General features: G+C 38.0%; 1 long non-coding RNA gene across 1 annotated transcript; it reads left to right on the top strand.

Moving 5' to 3' along the window:
• Window positions 1-506: 506 nt before the first annotated feature.
• Window positions 507-18,255, top strand: LOC116150231 (uncharacterized). Its single transcript, XR_010378993.1, has 4 exons — window positions 507-612; window positions 1,922-2,097; window positions 6,026-6,272; window positions 18,076-18,255. It is a non-coding gene; the product is annotated as an uncharacterized LOC116150231 (long non-coding RNA).
• The last annotated feature ends 86 nt before the right edge of the window (window positions 18,256-18,341 follow it).

Genomic DNA, 18,341 nt, shown 5'->3' with positions numbered 1-18,341 from the left:
TGGTGGGCGGAGCGGAGGGCTGCAGGGCCCGGGGCCCGGCCCGGGTCTTCTTCCCCCGCCGTGGCGTTCTCCGCCCACGCGGGGACCTTCCCGCCAAAACCTCTCACCTCTGACTACTGTGCGTCCTAAATTTGGCTTGGGCAGACAACTGCGACTGAGCAATGCATTGCTCACAGGCTCCTTTCTTTGTATCCTTTTCTCATCCGTTTCTATATAAATCCCTCCAAATTTGATGTCTCTGAGGAATCATTCTGACAGCAGCACGGACGCTTATAGACTCAAGGAATGTGGGCGTTGAGGAGACCCGAGAGATCACTTAACACAGGGATTTGGAGCCTCAAACGGGCTTTGGAGCCCGAACCTCCTAAAATGTATGCAAATTTTTGCCACTCTGAGCTTACCTCTGGGGAGATGGGACTAAGGCTTTTATCAGATCCCCAAATATGTTGGTGACCCCGTTAGGTTAAGAAATACTTATCTAATCCAATTTCTTTTCAGGTGGGGAATCAACCTCCAAGGAATGAAGGGAATTTCCAAGGTCACAGGGGTAGTGCTAGAGTTAGGATGGCACATCGCGACACCAGTCTTACATCTGATGTCCCAAGGAAACAGGTACAGCGCTTTTTAATATTTTAGAACATATTATGTGCCTCTACATCTTGGTTTCTAAATGCCAGTCTCCACTAAAAGGACCCAGCCTCTGGAGAAATGGCTGATTCCTGGCAGAAAGAGGGAAAGTATAAAATGCCCTTGGAAGATCTTTTGCCGGAAAGTGAGATTTTCAAAGTATGATGAGAACATGCCCAAAGGAAAGAGGAGCCAGTTTGAAGGCACCTCCACTTACCAATCTGGGACAGTTTGAATGTCACGAATGAATAATGATAGAAATGGATTATAATGCAGTGAGTTTTTAAAAAGAATCCACGAGTGCTTGCTTATTCTTACAATGTTAAATAAATAAGTATAAAAGGGGAAGAAATGATAATTCTTCCTGATGATAGAATGCCGGTTAATACCCATAGAAAAAATGATGAAATTAGGAAATCACCATTTTGCAACCATATAATTGATTCAGATAGAATTATCAATAGATGTTAAAATCATTGGGTGACAGTTCACTGGGGAACAGGATATTTACACAGTCTCAAAGTATCCTCGGATTTCTTATTCAGAGGGATAAAAACAGTACTTTCATTGCGGAGAAATCTAACAGATACCACCATGACCAAATGATCAAAGTTAATGTCACCAGTTATGGGATAAAGTGACATGATGTGCCTCCTGATGTGACGTACTGAGAAGGATACAGTATCTCTTATGTAATATTCCTGTCAAAAATACATATTCTGAATCTAACCCCCCCCCCAAAACTATCAGACAAATGCAAATTGAGAAACATTCTACCCAATCACTGGTCTGGGCCAGTTTCCTAAAAGGCTGAGGAACTGTTCTAGATTAAAGGATTAGAGACAAGACACCAAAACCAATGTGTGACCCAGGATTAGGAGAAAAGTCCTATAAAGGAAAGAATAGTTTCAGGACAATCATTAAAATTTGTGCATGGGTTGTATATTAGATAATAGTATTCTTTAAATGTTAAGCTTCTTTAATTTTATAATTGTGTTGCGGTTTTTGACAAAGAACGCCCTTATTAAGAGATACACACTAAGGTACTTAGGGATAAAAGTTTGGGTATATGCAACTTGCTCTCAAACGATTTAGCAAAGATCAATAAGGCAAAGAGGCAAAAATGTCAGTTTGATAAGTCTAGGTAAAAGGTATATGGTAGTTCACTGTATTGTTCTTGCAATTTTTCTGTCGTTTAAATTTTTAATGACAATTAAAATATTTATATATCTATACATTTTAGTCTATTAATTTAATTTTATTATCTTAATTTATTTTCTATTCTTTGTATAAGATCTTCTGGCTCTTGGGACCTCCACCTGCTCACTGTACTTCTGCTGGTCATTGTCCCCAAGCAATACCTGATTCTACTGTGAGTTATGTGGTTTGTAAAAGCGAGGAGGAAATTGAGAGGAGGCTATAAGACTGATGAGATTTCTGGATTGTGAGGAGTAATGTATGAAGTTTCATGTAAGTATACCAGGAGCCCACGTATGTACCCCAGTTCAAAAATAGTTCGCATATCGATTTTTCCAGCTAGATTAATGTGTTTTAATAGCTTTGGGGATTGTTCCTTTGGGAATCCAATGAAAAGCTACTTACTTAAGAGCGTGAAAATACGCATAGGGACCCACTATAACTAACTACCTCCTCTTTTAAAGTACGTCTTTGGAACAGAAATTCAGACTCATTTCTATCTGATTATCTTAAGCAAATAACCAGGCCAACTACCTCCTTGCACAATCTGGGAATAAGATGTGATTTGGGGCTGGAAAGAAGAGAAAGGGATGGCAGGGAGCACCAAAGGGTTTCTGGCAAACCAGAGTTCAATGTGAGGATGCTGAGTGTCTAGAGGTTAGAGGTAGAGAGGCTAGAGGTGGGGGAGAGGTAGGAGGGGCTATGCCCAAAATCAATCTTGACCACTTGGAAACACAGCAGGTGAAAATTCCTGGTAGGTTGTCAATGTAATCCTGAAGAGATACATGTGGACTGAGAATACAGCGAGCTTGGAATCTGTGATCCAGCTTTGCTTCCTGGATCCAAAAGATCTACTTCTCCCTCTCCGATTTCAGCCCTGTATGTCTCCTATGTGCTTTTGCTTCCATTAATTTGTAACTATATGCATTTTAGCAATTATTAATATTATCCAAGTCTTGCTTTCCTCTCCCCTTTCTCTCTCCCTCTTTTTCCTTTCTCTTTCCCTACGCTGCCCTCCCATCCCCCACCTGCACCCATACCATCACGACTCCGCCCCTCAGGAGAAAGAATAAAAGGGAAAAGGGAGAAAGAGATGATAAGAGAGGCTTCTTACAGTTGACATCTTTCTCATCTCCAGTTTTTGTATCGATGAGGTGGAATGCTCTAGTCACCAGATTTCCTATTGGCTTGGCCTTTAAAATCCAACATTCCCAGCTAAGGCTGTGAGTCCACTATATTTGCCTTTGAGTTGATTAACAAAATTTAAGCTAACACTTAAGCCAAAAAGGGTATACACATAGAAAGAATTAATAAGATGGTGAAAGTCTGAGATTAGAATTAATTCTATGACATACTTAACTTAGAATAAAATAGACTCAGAATGAAAATGTGGAATGGGGGGAGGAATTAACAAAGAGGTAATGAAAGAGTAATTTGAAATGTGAGGAAAGAAAACTTCATAGCTTGCAGTGCTATATATATTTTGCTGAAGGAGACCGCATGAACTTGAAAAACAAAATAGGTACTATGTGTTTCCTTGATTGTGAACAACACCTGCACTTTTACTGTATCATTTTGGGGCAGAATGAACGTCAATACACCGGTAGGCTCAGGTCTGAATTCAGAGTTAGTTCAAATCAAAAATTGGTGAAATCTTTATTAAATGACGTTGCTTAGAAAAAAATAGATTACAAGGCTAGAAAGAATACTTTGTCTTTTATGTTACAAAAGGCAGAAAGTACGTCAGAAAATCCAAATTACTGACCTGTGCCAGTTACAAGTTCTTGTTATTATTATAAAATACAGGTATTCCTGAAATATGCATCCATCTGTCAGGTTAATGAACAGGTGGGTGCCACTATGTTTGAGGTACCATTATGGAAATAAACAAGAGGATTGACATTATTTAAAGAAAACTTTCTTTGGCTCTTTTAAAGGATGGGTAACCATGCCCTGGTTTTAATTTTTAAAGTGTAGTTGTAGTTGTGATGGATCTTGTCTAAATGAAGAATGTGTGATTCTCTCTAAACTTTTGAAATAATTTGAAAATTTTTGTATCTCCTCCCAGACGACAGATTTTCTGAGGAACTTAAATTTTAAAGGGATCTTAGAGAGAATCATAGGAGTCCATCTTCCCATCTGATACAGAAATCTCTAGGCTTGAGAGATGACATCAAGCCTTGGTTTACTGCTTCATGCTTCATTACATGTCTCACCTGTGATCTACATGAGATAGTTCGTATCAGGAGAAACTACGTCCTCGTATTGGCTTCATAGCTGCTGTTTTCTGACTTCTGTCCATGGTTGATTTTCTCTGGTGCAAGACATCTCAACCACACACACACTGATTGTTGTACACTTTCTTCAGCTCTCCAGGCAAAGCATTCCCCAATTCACTGTCTAGCTGACTATTTCTAGCCCTCTACCCTTTCTTCTTGTGCTTCTCTGGACTCTGGTTTCCAAGTCTCTCTTAAAATAGTGTTCCCAAAGCTGAATGCAGCAGCCCAGGGATAGTCTAAGCCCTGTAGGATCCTTTGACCCAGACATTCTACTGAGATGAATTCAGCCAAAGATTGCGCTAATTTTCTTTTTAGCAGCCACAGCCTACAGTTAAGTTTAAAGCCAACTAAAACCTCTGGGTCTTTCAAAATAACAATTATTGTTACCACTTTCCTGAGCAATTGTATTTTTAAAAAAATGGAAATGGAAATTCTGATAGCTAAAATGTCATCTGGTTGATTTTGCTTATTGTTCCAGATAATAGAATTGTTTGGATTCTTCACTCTGTCATCTACCGTATTACCTCATCTTAGTTCTCTGAGCCAAGCAAATTCAGCATGCCTTCTCTATCTTTACTGAAGTTATTATTTTTTGTACCACCACTCCTAGTACAAGTGTGTGGCTCATAGTAGGTTTGTGACTGGATTGACAAACTGGTAAATAGGGCAAAGTCATGGGCAAAGTTTTAGGGCTTGTCACTAGACATCTTCTAGTTTGACTTCCAACAGTTTATGAGTCAACATTCGTTTGATTTGGTTTTTCATATAACCATGAATTCCAGAAAGATTCTATGTCTGATGCTGCTAGGGGAAGATTTGTTTTTATTCTTATTTTTTATTGAAGCATAGTTGATTTACAATGTTACTTTCATGTGTACAGCAGAATGATTCATTTATACATATACATACATACATATTTTTTCAGATTCTTTTCCATTACAGCTCATTAAAAGAAATCGAATATAGTACCCTGTGCTATACAGTAGGTCCTTGTTATTTATCTATTTGATATATAGTAATATGTATATCTATTAATCCCAAACTCCTAATCTATTCTTTTTCCCTCTGGTAACCACTGTTGGGGTAAGATTTTAAAGAGGGTCCTCAACATTCTAATACAAATGTTTTAATATATAAGCTACTCTGCTCTCAGTTACTTTCCCTTTAGTTCATTCCTTTCTATTATTGGAGTAGTTGGTTAATCTTCCCTAACCCCACCAGATTGTGAACTTCTTTGAGGGTACGGATCATATCTTAGTCATTTTTGAAATTCCTTAACTTTTCACCAGAATTCAACAAATGCAGTTTAGTTTGACGTTTATTGCATCCATGTGCTAGGCACCGTGGGAGACATGGGGGTTGCAAATATGAATAAGGCATAGTCTCTGTCCTTGAGAATTTGTGGTTTAGAACGAGAGCTCTAAAATCTGATAGCTGTAGTGTGAATTGTGGGCCTACAACTTACTAGCTGGTGACCTTGGGAAAGCTGTGTAACCTTTTTCTGCCTCAGTTTCTCATTTGTTAAATAGTGCTAGAGAGAGCACCTGCCCCAGAGGATGATTGTGAGGAGGACAGATACATAAACAGATACTTATAACTTGAAGAGGCGAGAGCTAAGATAAAGCATCTGCACAAGGAGCTCAGAGGAGAGGCGGTTAGCTCAGTTTAAGGGTTCATAAGAGAGGCTTCCAAAAGATGAAACTTGAGCAGAGCTGTAAAGGTCTACTAAGAGTTAGACAGGTGAAAAAAATTGGACAAGTATTTGAAGAAGAAACAGCATGAGCAGTGGTCCCGAAGGTATGAAAAGACATGATGTGCTCAGGTAACTGTCATCGGTTGAGAGTCAGTGATTCCAGTGTCCACAGACAAAATGGGAAGATACATAGGACCAGATCATGGCGAGCTCCTTCTTTCCCTTCTAGCCAGACTGCTGCTCCTACACCCCTCCAAAGAGAAAGTCTGAAGTTGCAACTGGGCGGGAAACTGCTGGAACGATGGATTCCAACTGTGGAGCAGATGGTTCCGACTGTGGCGGTGATGAGACGTGAGGGCTGGGAGAGAGAGATGTTGAGAATTGCTACCAGGTGTTTGACAGGAGTGTACAGATGCAATCAATTACCAAGTGCTTACCACATGCCATTCACTCTGCTGGACACCAAACATGCAAAGGTGGGTGAAATAAGGCCCCGACCCTCAAAGAGCATATAATCTATTTCATTCAGACATTTAGTCCTTATTTCTCTAATACATATAAAGATACCATGAAAACCTGTTAAATAATTTGCAGAAATCAATATATATTATGTCTGTGTACTGGAGCGAAATGAGTTGTGCTAGGGGTCAGATGTTCTGCACTGTCATTTACAAGCTCTGGATACATAATTCTGGAGCTTGGTGGGGAGATCTAGGCTGAAAATTTAGAGACTGATAGTACTGATAGTTGAAGTCAAGGATGTGGGTGGTATCACACAATGGGAAAATAGAGTGAAGGGGGCAGGTAGGTATAGCTCAGTGGTAGAGTGCATGCTTAGCATGCAGAAGGTCCTGGGTTCAATCCCCAGTACCTCCAATAAAAAAATAATAATAAAATTTTAAAAAATTTTTAAAAGAGTGAAGGAAAAGATGTTGCTCCTTATTGCCTCCTGCTAGTCTAGGAGCCTGTTTCTTACAGCTCAAGGAGATAAACTCACAGATTCATGGGGCCCCGGTTTTGAGTTTGTGCCATTATGACTCATCTCTTAAAGGAATAAACCTTACAAGTAAGTAAATAGTCATCCTTTTCTAATCTTCAGTCTTGGAAAATGTGTTATATTATGAAAACTGGCCATATTAGCTACTAATTTACTAATGGACCTATTCTTTTTGATTTCATGGGTCTATTATGGGAGCTGTGAACATATAAATTTCAGTTTTTAAAAAATATAATCATATTCAGTTTTGGTGACTATTAATTTTAACCTAGTTTTAGCATGTATTTTTAGGCTAAGTGTTTGTTGAATTTATGTTGGTAACTTCAAAAAATTATTTTAAAATTTGCATTTTTTTTGGTCTTGAGAAATACATTTATTTGCTTAGTTCACTGGCCTAAAGATAACAAAATGCAAAAGCAAGGCAATGAAAAACTCCATCTTCCCCTCACCCATATACGCATACAAAAAAGAAGTGTGTAAAAGAGGAGAAGACAGAATCCTACAGCATTTATTTAGCACTCACAGGAGTGAGCACACAGGGGGAAGTAGCCTTCCCTGCCGAGGAGGAGAGGCCAGAGAAATAGAAGGAGAATGGATCAAGAGGGAAAAATTGGTTTTTAATCTAGAGAGAGGGGCGTTTAAAGGAGGAGGCTTCAAGAAGAAGGGAGTGCTTTCAATCCCTGAAAAGATGTCAAGCAAGATAAAGATGAAAAGGATTCATTGGATTTAGTCATGAAGAGATAATTGATGATCTTTGCAGAGGATTTCAGAGTACTGAGGGCGGAAGCCAAACTGAAGTGAGTGGGAAGAAGTGAAGAAAAGTGAGTGTAGACCATTCTTTCAAGAAATTTGTCTGTTGAGAAACGAAGATAGAAGAGGATGCGGAGTCAAGAGAAACTTGGCATTTTGTTTTTAATTGGTAAAGAGTTGAGCATTTCTGGAGTCAGAAGACAGAAATATTGAAATAAATATTTATCTATAGAGAGTAGTGAAATCTTGAACACAAGAGTCAGGAGCGGAGATGCCTCCTTTACTCTGATGTGGGCAGGGGAAGGAAGCCAGGGCAACTGTGGCTGCTGGTGAGTGGGTGGTTTGCAGTGCAGGAAGTTTACTCCTGGCATCAGTTTCCTCTGTGAAGTAGGAAGCAGATGAGAGTGGAGGAATAGGAGGGTATGGATGAGTTGTGAAGGTCTGAAAAATCTGCTATGAGAATGGGAGAGGAACTTGCTGAGGACACACAGAAAACTTCCTGGGCAATAAGAAACTCCAAGAAGGTCCAGATGAGGCCAGAAAACCATGAAGTGGTGGAAATACCAATCCACATGGTCACGGGGCTTTTTGCAACCACGTTTGGTAGCCTGGGTGTCAGATTGTTACAGGGCTGGAATTTGCTGGGTGGATCCTACAGAATGTCAAGGGAGTTGAGGATTTAGCAAGAAAATCACTGAAAAAAGTACCATATAGTCTGGATAGAGAAAGAAGTGAAGATAAGGAAAGGCAGGGAGACTGATGAGAAAATGGAGGACTCAAGAGTCTGGAGCATAAATGAGCTGAGAGCAAGGACATGAAATATCTTGAGAAGGAGCTATGTCTATGCCAGAACATTTAAGTTAGATATGGTTTTAGATGAGGATAAGATCCAGGGGATACCCTCAAAAAGGATGATTAAAGTGCAGAGGAATGGTCTACCGCTTTCCCCATTGTATGCCCAGTTACCTAACACAACGCCTGGAGCATAACACATTTTTCAATATATATTTGTTCAAAAAATGAATATACATTCTATACCTTCCCAGTATATTATGCCAATTCTCCTCTTCCTCACATAGTTCATTAGTTTACTATAATTATGGTAAATTCTCTGAAAGAAATGTACTGCTTGATATGAGATTGTATAACGTGGGGACCTGATTTTGTCTGGGGTGTGGGGGTCCTAAGGAAGAGACGTGTAAGGTAAAGAATCAGTAGGAGAAAGCCAGGGGATGACAGGTGGGGAGAGCCTCCCCAGTGAAAGTAAAAAGATTTCTGAATATCTTGAGGTGGAAAGAAGCTGAGAATGTTCCAACTGAATAGTAAGAATGGAGGTAGAGGGCTGGGGCTGCAGGAGATCATATTACATAAGGTCCTATATATATAAATCATGAAGTACATTTTGATCCATTAGACTTGAAATGGGAAAAGTTGACATGCTCTTCTTGTTGTTAGCTTATAAGCATTAATAGGAATTATAATATTATGTGGATATGTGATTATGCACAGAGAAATTTGAAAGCTGAAAGATTATATTGTCTAAAAAGTCTCCAGCAGCCTGCTGCTTCCTTCCACACAGCCTTATTCCTTTGGATTAAACAAAGCAAATGAGATAGGCTTCCAAAAAGCCACTATCAAAATGTACTTTGGTTACCTGGAGAGAAAGTCTCTATGCCGCCTTCCTTTCTGCTATTCTAATTTTTTCCCCATTAGTTTCAAGATTGGGTTAATTAGGTATTTGCCTAGGAAAAAGATGAGCATATAGGCATCACTAATGGGATGTAAGGAAGGCAAAGAAGAGACCTCTGGCTGATGATGTGGAAGGGAGGCTTAGGTAGGTGAGCATTGTAATGGAGATTTTGAATATTAGACTGTCCTGATGCAGCTAAAGTCCCAGGGGATACTTGTTTCACAATTCTGTCTATTATAAACCTATGCAAAACTTCCATTTTGCCAAGACAGAGATTCACCATCGGCTGGCTGCCAACCCCAAGATCAGTCTCAGAGGAACTTTCAGAAACAGTGGGGAAAAACATCAGAGAAATCCCCTGGACAAGGAAGCCTGTTTTGAACTGATTTTGTGTGTGTGTACATCTGAAGCCTGGGGTAGAAGGCTTCTGTGGAAATTAGCAATAGAGGCTCAAGACAATTGGTGCGTTTTCAAGGATAACAGTCAGGGCAGAACAAAGCCAGCCTGTGGAAAACTGGTGGGGATTGACTGACCTTGAGTATTTACTCACCGTCCACCCCCAAGGTCAGGGGTCTTCTGACCCCTAAGTACCTCCTGTTAAGGCTGCTTCTTCTTGAGGGGTGGTGGATGGGGTCAGTCTAAAAGTAGGGCCTGACCTGAAGAGTCACTTGGTGGCATGGCACTTGAGCAATTAGTTATGTAGTCTGGTGCTTGGAGCTCTCCACCCTAGGGTTATCCCTACCCTTCTCCTTGATCTCACTGGATGTTGAAACAGACTGGAATCTGCCCTTTGGTCTTTTCCCATACTAAATGCTAAGATAGAACAGCTGATACCATCAGAGAAATATATGCTCATAGGCCAAAGTAGTGAGATATTTCAGAAGCACAACTACTTCAAAAGAAAGCAACAACCTGGATTACAGATGCTGCCAGAAGCAAATACGTTAAATTCAATGGTTAACAAATATAAAGTAAGCATAATAAATAAATGATAGGGAAATTATAAAAGTCAGGAGGAAATACTAGGCATGAAATATGTGTGTAATAGTAGAAATAACACAACAGATCAGATGGCTAGTAGAATAGACATAACTGAAAAACAAATTAGTGAGCTGGAAGATCAGATTAAGGAGCTCTTCGAGAAGGAAGCAGGGAAGAATAAAGGAAAAGAATGTAGGAGATAAAAGCTAAGAGATAAAGAAGATTGAATTGGAATGTGAACTTCAACTTACAGATAACTAGAATGTCAGAAGAAGAGGAAAATAAAAGTGGAGAAGAGGAAATACTTGAAGAAGTGGAAATAAATTCCCCAGAAATAAATAAAGATGAAAGATGTCATATTTATGCAGTTCCAAACAAGAGCCATAAGGAGAAACTAATGCTAGTAATATTATAATAAAATTAAAGTTTTTATAGGCAAAGATAGAATTCTAAAAGTTTCTAGAGCAGATCAACTATAGAGGAACAATGATCATCCGGTTCTCAGACTTTTCAAGAGCAACCAGAAGATAATGGTAATATTTTTAAAGTATTGAAGAGACAAAAGAACTTTGAGCCTGAATTTATATCCAGCCAAATTGTCAATTAAATGTGAGGGTATAAAAATATGTTCAGGTATAATAAGGCCTCAAAAGGTTTGTCACTCAAAAACCCGTATTGAAAACAGTATTGGAAAAGGTCCTCAAATAGGACAAGAAGCAAATCCAGGAGACGCTACTGGAGATGTCTGAAGTAAAAGTAATCAAATACCTGGATAAAGTTTGCTGTTGTCTTTCCAAAACTAGAAAAGACCAAAGAAAAGAAAATAAGAAAGCATGTTTACAATAACCTAGACTTAAAGTCTACACAATATCAAATAGTGGTGTCTTTAAGTTAGACATTTTTAAGATAGAAAAATAAAACAGGATAAATTTAAAGAAAATAGAAGGAAGGAGATGAGAAAAAAAATTACCAAATTAATGAATAGACAAAAAAATACAGTACAGAAGATCAATAGAACCAAAAGTTGATTCTTTGGGAAAAAAAAAAAACTAATAAGATAGACAAGCCTTTGGCAAGAATGATCAAGGGAAAAAGAAAAGTAATTTAAAAACTAATATTCTCTTATCATCTTTTAATCTCAACTTTAAAACCTCAAGAGTCTGGAGCTTGAATGAGATGAAAGCAAAATATGTCCATTTTATTATTCATAATATCATTTTCACACTATATGAAAATATTTGAAGTAAATGAAATGGACAACTTTCTAGAAAAATATAATCTACCAATTGAATTAAGAAATAGAAGGCCTTAATAGTACTGTAACTTAAAGAAATTAAAGCCATTAAAAAAAATCATCTCACAAACATTGGGCCAAGCGGTTTTGCAGGCAATTCTACTAAACTTTTAAGGAACATGTCATCTTAAACTTAGTACAAACTGTAACAAAGAACACTCCCTAACTCATTTACGAGGCCATATAATCTTGATCTTCAAACGAGACAAGGATAGTATGAGAAAAGAAAATTACAAATAATTTCCTCAGTGTACAAATCCTAAATAAAATATTTGCAAATTAAGTCCAACGATGTATGCAAAGTAAAATATACCACGTAGAGTTTTCCCAAGAATGCAAATCTATAATGTAAATTCGCAACATTAGCAGCTTCCAGGACAAAAATAACACGATCATTTTAAAAAGATATGCAGAAATATTTTATAGAAATTGAGCATAAATTCATGATAAAAATTCTTAGCAAATCAAGAATTTGCTTAACCTGATGAAGGATAATTATGTTGTGGCAAACATTATACTTACTGGAGAATAAATAGTAGCATTCCTTTAACATCAGAAATGAGACAAGGGTGTCCAGTATCATCATTTCTATTCAGCTTTGTATTGATAGTTTTAGATAATGCAATAAGGCAAGAAAAAAAATAGAGACATAAAGACTGGAAAAGAAGAAGTAGAATTGTCTTTATGTGCTGATGACATGATTGCCTCATAGGAAATCAAAGACTCCTGGGGCAAAGTATTATATCATTTGAAATAATAGGAGAATTTAGCAAAGTCAGTTCATTCTTATACACCAGGAACAAATAACCGTAAAATGAAATGTAAAAGTAAAAATCACTTGTGATAATATTTTAAAAAATTAGATACATAGGAATAAAATTTTTTAAAAAGATGTGCAGGACTTCCTTGGAGAAAATGTAAAACTATTGCAATTCATTTTATTAAAGGTCCTGAATAAATGAAGAGAAAACTATGGTACATATTTCTTCTTTCTTTAATGGAAAAAAACCCCTTAATATTACATATATTTCAATTCTCCTCATACTGGATTATAGACTTAATGCAATTCCAACAAAAATTTCAGTAGGATTTTAATGGAACTTGATAGTTGATTCTGAAATGTATGTGGAAGAATAAAGGATTAAGATGTCAAACATTTTTAAAGACAAGTAGGGAGGGGAGATTTGCTTTATTAGATAACAGAGTTTATTTTGAAGCTGTAGTATATGAAGACAGTATGATACTTATTCAGAAATAGAAAAATAAACTTTTGGGCAGATAGAAAACTCAGAAACAAACCCATATATATTTGGAACTTTGATATATGATTGGTGTGGCTTGGCAGATCAATGGGCAATGGAGGGACTTTCAATAAATGTATTTGTAAAAACTGGTTATCTACATGGATAAAATGATATTGATTACTATCTCATATCACTTGTAAAAATGAACTCCAGATAAAAGTGAACTCCAGATAAATTAAGGGCTTAATGTTAAAAGTAAAATTTTATACATTTCCTTAAAAATTATAGGTTAACACCTTTCTGACTTTGAGGTAGGGAAGCATTTATTAAAGACATAATAAAGCTTCTAACCATAAAAGAAAAGCTCAATAAATCTGACTACATTAAAATTAAGATCTGAACACCAAAAGATATCTTACAAAAAGAAAAGAGAGAAGGTACCGACTGAAAGAGGGTATTTGCAGCATAATTAACCAACAAAGGATTAATAGTGAGATTAGATGGCAGTCTCCTCAAATCGATAAGGAAATGATAAACAATCCAATAGAAAATGGGTAAGAAAGACAAACAGGAATGTAGCAGAGAGGAAAACATAGATGATCAATAAAATCATTATGAGAAAGTCAACTTCATTATTTACTGGGGAAGGCATATTAAAATCACAGTGATATATCAATTTACACCCATTCCGTGGGCAACAATTAAGAAGTGGGACAAGGCAAAGTATTGAAGAGAATGAGAATTAACAAGGTGTCTCATACAAACTCTTGGGAGTATAAATGGGCACAACCAGTCTGCATAGTTTTTCATTATCTAATGTTGAACATATCCTATAACTCAGCAATTCTACCTGTAGGTAGGTATATACCCAAGAAAAACTCTATGTGCAATAGGAGACATAAAGCAAGAATCTTCCCCCAGCACCTACTGCGCTCTTAGTGTTGGCAAGATAAATACCTGAAGCATCCCAAATACATTTATCGACAGAAAATAGATAAATAAATTGTGGTAATTGCTCACAATGGCATATTATACCGTAAAATAAATAGCTATATGCAAAAATACAAATAATCTGAGCAATACAATCTCTTTAAAAAAGGAAGTTCCCAAGGATTTTCTAGAGCATAATACGCTTTTATAATGTTGAAAACAAAGAAAATTGAACAATGTAAATATTAGGAATACAAATATATGATAAAGCTATAATTTCAAAAACCAATTATAATAATAATAACTGCAAGATTCAAGGAAGGGGAAATAGAGGGCTAGATTGGGGAGAAGTCCGTGGGTGGGTGTAAATGATTGTTAATGTTCTAATTCTTGTATTGCGTGGTTGGTTCACATGTGTTTATATCATTAATAATAATAAATACATAAATAAGGGCACAGTATATATAAATAAAAACAAAAGAGGGCCATGCTTAGACCAGGGATGAGTGTTACAAATGAAAGATAATCCGATTCTGTGCACTTGAGTGGAAAAACAAGAATGATAACTTCCCCATTACGTTTTCCTCTTATCATTAGTTATCACTTAATCCACTCAACAATCCTATTTTTCGTTACTACTGTGATCTCCTTTTTCCAGATGAATCAGATCATAGTGAGTTAATATAACTTGCTTGAATCCACAAAGCTGGTATGTGGTAGATCCCAGGGTTTGAAGTCTCATCTGTTTGATTCTAGGGCCGACCCCTTAACCACTGGGTTAGGCTCCAGGTCATTAAGACTGTTTTAACCACTAGGATACCAACCTAGAATAGTTGTTCTACTGAGAATAACAACCTCTAGATATTTGAAGGTTAGAGATCACGACTAGCGTTTAAGCATTTTGCCAAACTAAGTAGGCCGCGGCAAGTGGAGGAATTTGTACATGCTTATCATAATGGAAAAGCTGTGTTAAAATGAAGTGTCATTGAGTAATAAGAATTTGAATGCAAGAGAGCTCAAGTAAGAAATGTCATGCGCCGTTGGATCAGGAGTGATTCATTCCTCTAGTCTGCATAATGTTCCTTTTCCATATGCCCACGCAGGAATGTAAAGATATGGAGAGAATGTTCACAAAGCCTTTTTTGTGGTTGTAAATTTGCTCTACACCTAATTTGTTCTGCCTGGTGACCTCACCCAAGCTCCCTTCCTTCTGATTTCTGGATTTTTTTTTTTTTTTTAAAAGAATACCAGGTGTGAAGCCCACGCCCCCTCTACTGGTCAGCCACGTTTTGCCATAAATGTCTTCCTAAACAGGCATCCATCTATTCCTGTGAGTAAAGATAATTTGAGGCTTATTTTTAGTGCTTTGCTGTTTTTTTGGAGTGTAGCGCTGACAGTGAGAAAGAGAGAGGAGTATGCATTTTTTTTTTTTTTTTGGAATAAGACAGAATGTCACCAAGAACCTGGTTTGTAGGCAGATGCCATATAATGGCTTACACAGAATCTTTGGGGGCAGGATATCAGAGGTGTGGAGATCAGCTTGCCAGGCAGCATCTGCAGCCTTCACTTGACAGCTAAAAAATCGATTAATTTTCTGCAGCACCTCATCAAATTAAATTTATTAGGTAATCTCCAGACAGATGTCTGTCATTTTAGGTGTGTCTCTACCGCATTTCCGCTGAAGATGGTGTTCTCTTCTTCCTGTGTTTACATGGCAAATCTATTCATCAGAGTAAAATGAGGACCTCTGAGGGCAGAAATCACATTTAATTTTCTGTCAGGTTCGGCCCCCAACTCCCAAATAGTGCACACCACATGGTAAATAACAATTATGCTACTTAGCTACCCTTCTCAAATTGCCATGTGAGGACACAAAACATCCCCATCCAGTAGCCCAAGGAAATCCAAGTCAGAAGGATGAAAGAGGACGCTGACCACTCCCCAGAAGACTAAGTACAGTCATTTCATTGTTGTGCCCATAATCACTATTCAACCGGAAACATTTCAGGATTTGTTGGTTCCAAGACGTTGAAGTTCAATAACCAAGTTCGGAAAACATCTATTAAAACGACTTCCCTTTTCCTCCACCCCTGAACCTCCAAATCCTTAAATACTAGAGAGGGCAAAACCATAGGATTCTTTTATTCTTTTCAACACACATAACCCTTGACCACAAAACCTTGACAGAAATACAGAAGCAACTCTGAGCGTCAAAAAGCAGACAGGAGGCAGCAGGTTCTCTCGGGGGAGGGGTAGCCAGGAGCCCGGGGTTCTGGTCTCAGCTGCACCAAATCTAGCTCAGTAACCATTGGAGAATCACTTCCGTTTAGTTCGTGCCTCAGTTTCCTAATGCGTAAAGCGGTGCTAATCGTACCTGCTGTGTGTGCTAACCTCACTGGGTAGGTGATGCATGAGAAAGCGCTTTGTGAACTCCTTGTTCCGAGGTCCTCTTCTGTCTCTGTTCTGTCTGCAACAGAGTGCAGGGGGTCATGTCATACCCACTGTTTCTACTCCATTACACATCATATACTGGAGATTTCTGGCCGCCCTCACACTGGGGCAAGCGAGGTCTACCCTGGCTTTAGAGGGCCTTGCATGTCACAACTCGCCCTCCCACCCCCCACCCCCCAACACACAAATTAGTCAAGAACACACGGCATTCACTAGGCATTCAGCATTGACACAGCATGGCTATGAGCCTAAATATCCACTTTCATAACGAACACTGACTAACCCCCAGAAAAGTGTTTCTGCACATCTCTGGCCTTAGGTCACCACAACAGGCAATGGCTGCCAATGCTGGAAAGGTCTGTGGGCTGTGCTTTTCCCAAAGACAGAGGCCCACAGTGCTTTCAATTCTGGGGAGTATTTGGTGATGACAGTGCTTGGGCAAGAGGAAAGAGAAATGAATCATTTCTTCAACTTTCTCTTTCAACAAGAATGACAGCATTTTTCCATATCCAGTTACTGTTCTCCAATAGTGCTGAGTGTACATTTGTTTTACTTCTTTTGTGTTTACAAATTTAGGGTGATTTCACAACTGTTGCATGTGGCGGCTGAGGAATATTTTGCAACTTTAGATAATTTATCTCTCTCTTCAACTCTATATATGAAAGTCTTACAACATTTATGAAGTGTGACACCAATTTTTTGCACTGCGACTAGAAGGACAGTAAATTCTGAAGAATCATTTTCTTTTTATAAACCATTAGTCATGTATAATTAAATTTTCAAACATTTAATTTAAAATGTTTAATTTAAAATATTGACCTTTATTAATTTTAAATTACATTTTCCTTTTAATTTTAATAGAGGCTTTTGAATATTTTAGAAGAGACGTAACTTGTTTGACAATGTACTTTTTTATTTTTTACATTTTACTTTTAAAAATAATTTTACTTCTTTTTTGACATTTATTTTAGTTTACATTTATGATGAAAATATGACATTTTAATACAGTTTGAACACACATTTCAGTTTTATATCATTATTGTCAGTAAAACACAAATCATGTGAATATCTTCATTATGACATCTTAATTAGTGATTTTACTAAAATAAAAGCAAGAAAAACAGTAGATACTCCATAAATATTGGTTGAGTGAGTAGATAAATTGCAATTTTAAAAAATATTAAACCACCTTTAAGAGTATGAATTCTGGTGGGGAGGATATAGCTCAGTGGTAGAGTGCATAACCCTAGCATGCATGAGGTCCTGGGTTCAATCCCCAGTACCTCCACTAAATAAATAAATAAACTTAATTATCCCCCCCAAACAAACAAGCAAACAAAGTATGAACTCTACCTAAGAACACTAAAAATCTTTTATATGAATTTCTCAAATGGGGATTTTTCAAATGGGGATATCAGAGAAGTTCCATGACTGAGGAGGGGGAGGGATTTCTCAAAGTCTTTCTTAAATATACTACATCTTCTGGAATACAAATTTTCCCTTTTAAGCTTTTATTTATATATGGAAAACAGAGTAGGTGTGAGAGTTAAACAAATAAGATAAACATAGGACTTTGGAGAAATGTTTGTTTCCTAAAGATTGTGTTGGGCCACTATCCCAGGGCTGTAGATTTACACGCATGGGTACTTGTGTGTGTGTGTGTAATGTGCTGTGCGCAGCTGGCGCTCTTCTCAGTCCGTGACTGGAAAAGTTTAAGAAGCACTGAAAGAGGTAATAAACAAATGACTATCGGACAAGATTAGTGTGCCTGGGGAGGGATCGTTGAAATCCTTTAGAAGTCCTTCATTTGAAGAGGAGTGACGCGTGCTCGCTTCGGCAGCACATATACTGAAGAGGAGTGACGCATTATACCATGTCACCAGCTTGGTGGATTGTTTTTATGTGTAGCACTAATGGGACCAAGTCATTCATTCTGTTCCAGTGGGCTGGCACGTTGAGCTCTTCTACTCTGCTGAGATGGCCCAATCTTGGTCAGCCTGGTATGAGGCTGCTTGGCCATTAGCAAAAGGGAAGGACAGAGGACACAGCGCAACCTAACAGTGCTTTGAAAGAACAACTAAGTGGACGCCTTCAACTGAATGTGGGTGAGTACTGCTTCCGTCGTGCGGGTCTGAGTTCTTGCTTCCTCTGCGGCACTACGAAATCCTGAGTGAGCTCCAACCTCCTTTCTGTTCCTCTCTGCTCTAT

The sequence above is a fragment of the Camelus dromedarius genome, chromosome 34, assembly GCF_036321535.1.
Source record: "Camelus dromedarius isolate mCamDro1 chromosome 34, mCamDro1.pat, whole genome shotgun sequence".
Taxonomy (NCBI): domain Eukaryota; kingdom Metazoa; phylum Chordata; class Mammalia; order Artiodactyla; family Camelidae; genus Camelus; species Camelus dromedarius.
Note: the sequence above shows the minus strand (reverse complement) of the source record. Positions and strands in the feature narration are given on the sequence as shown.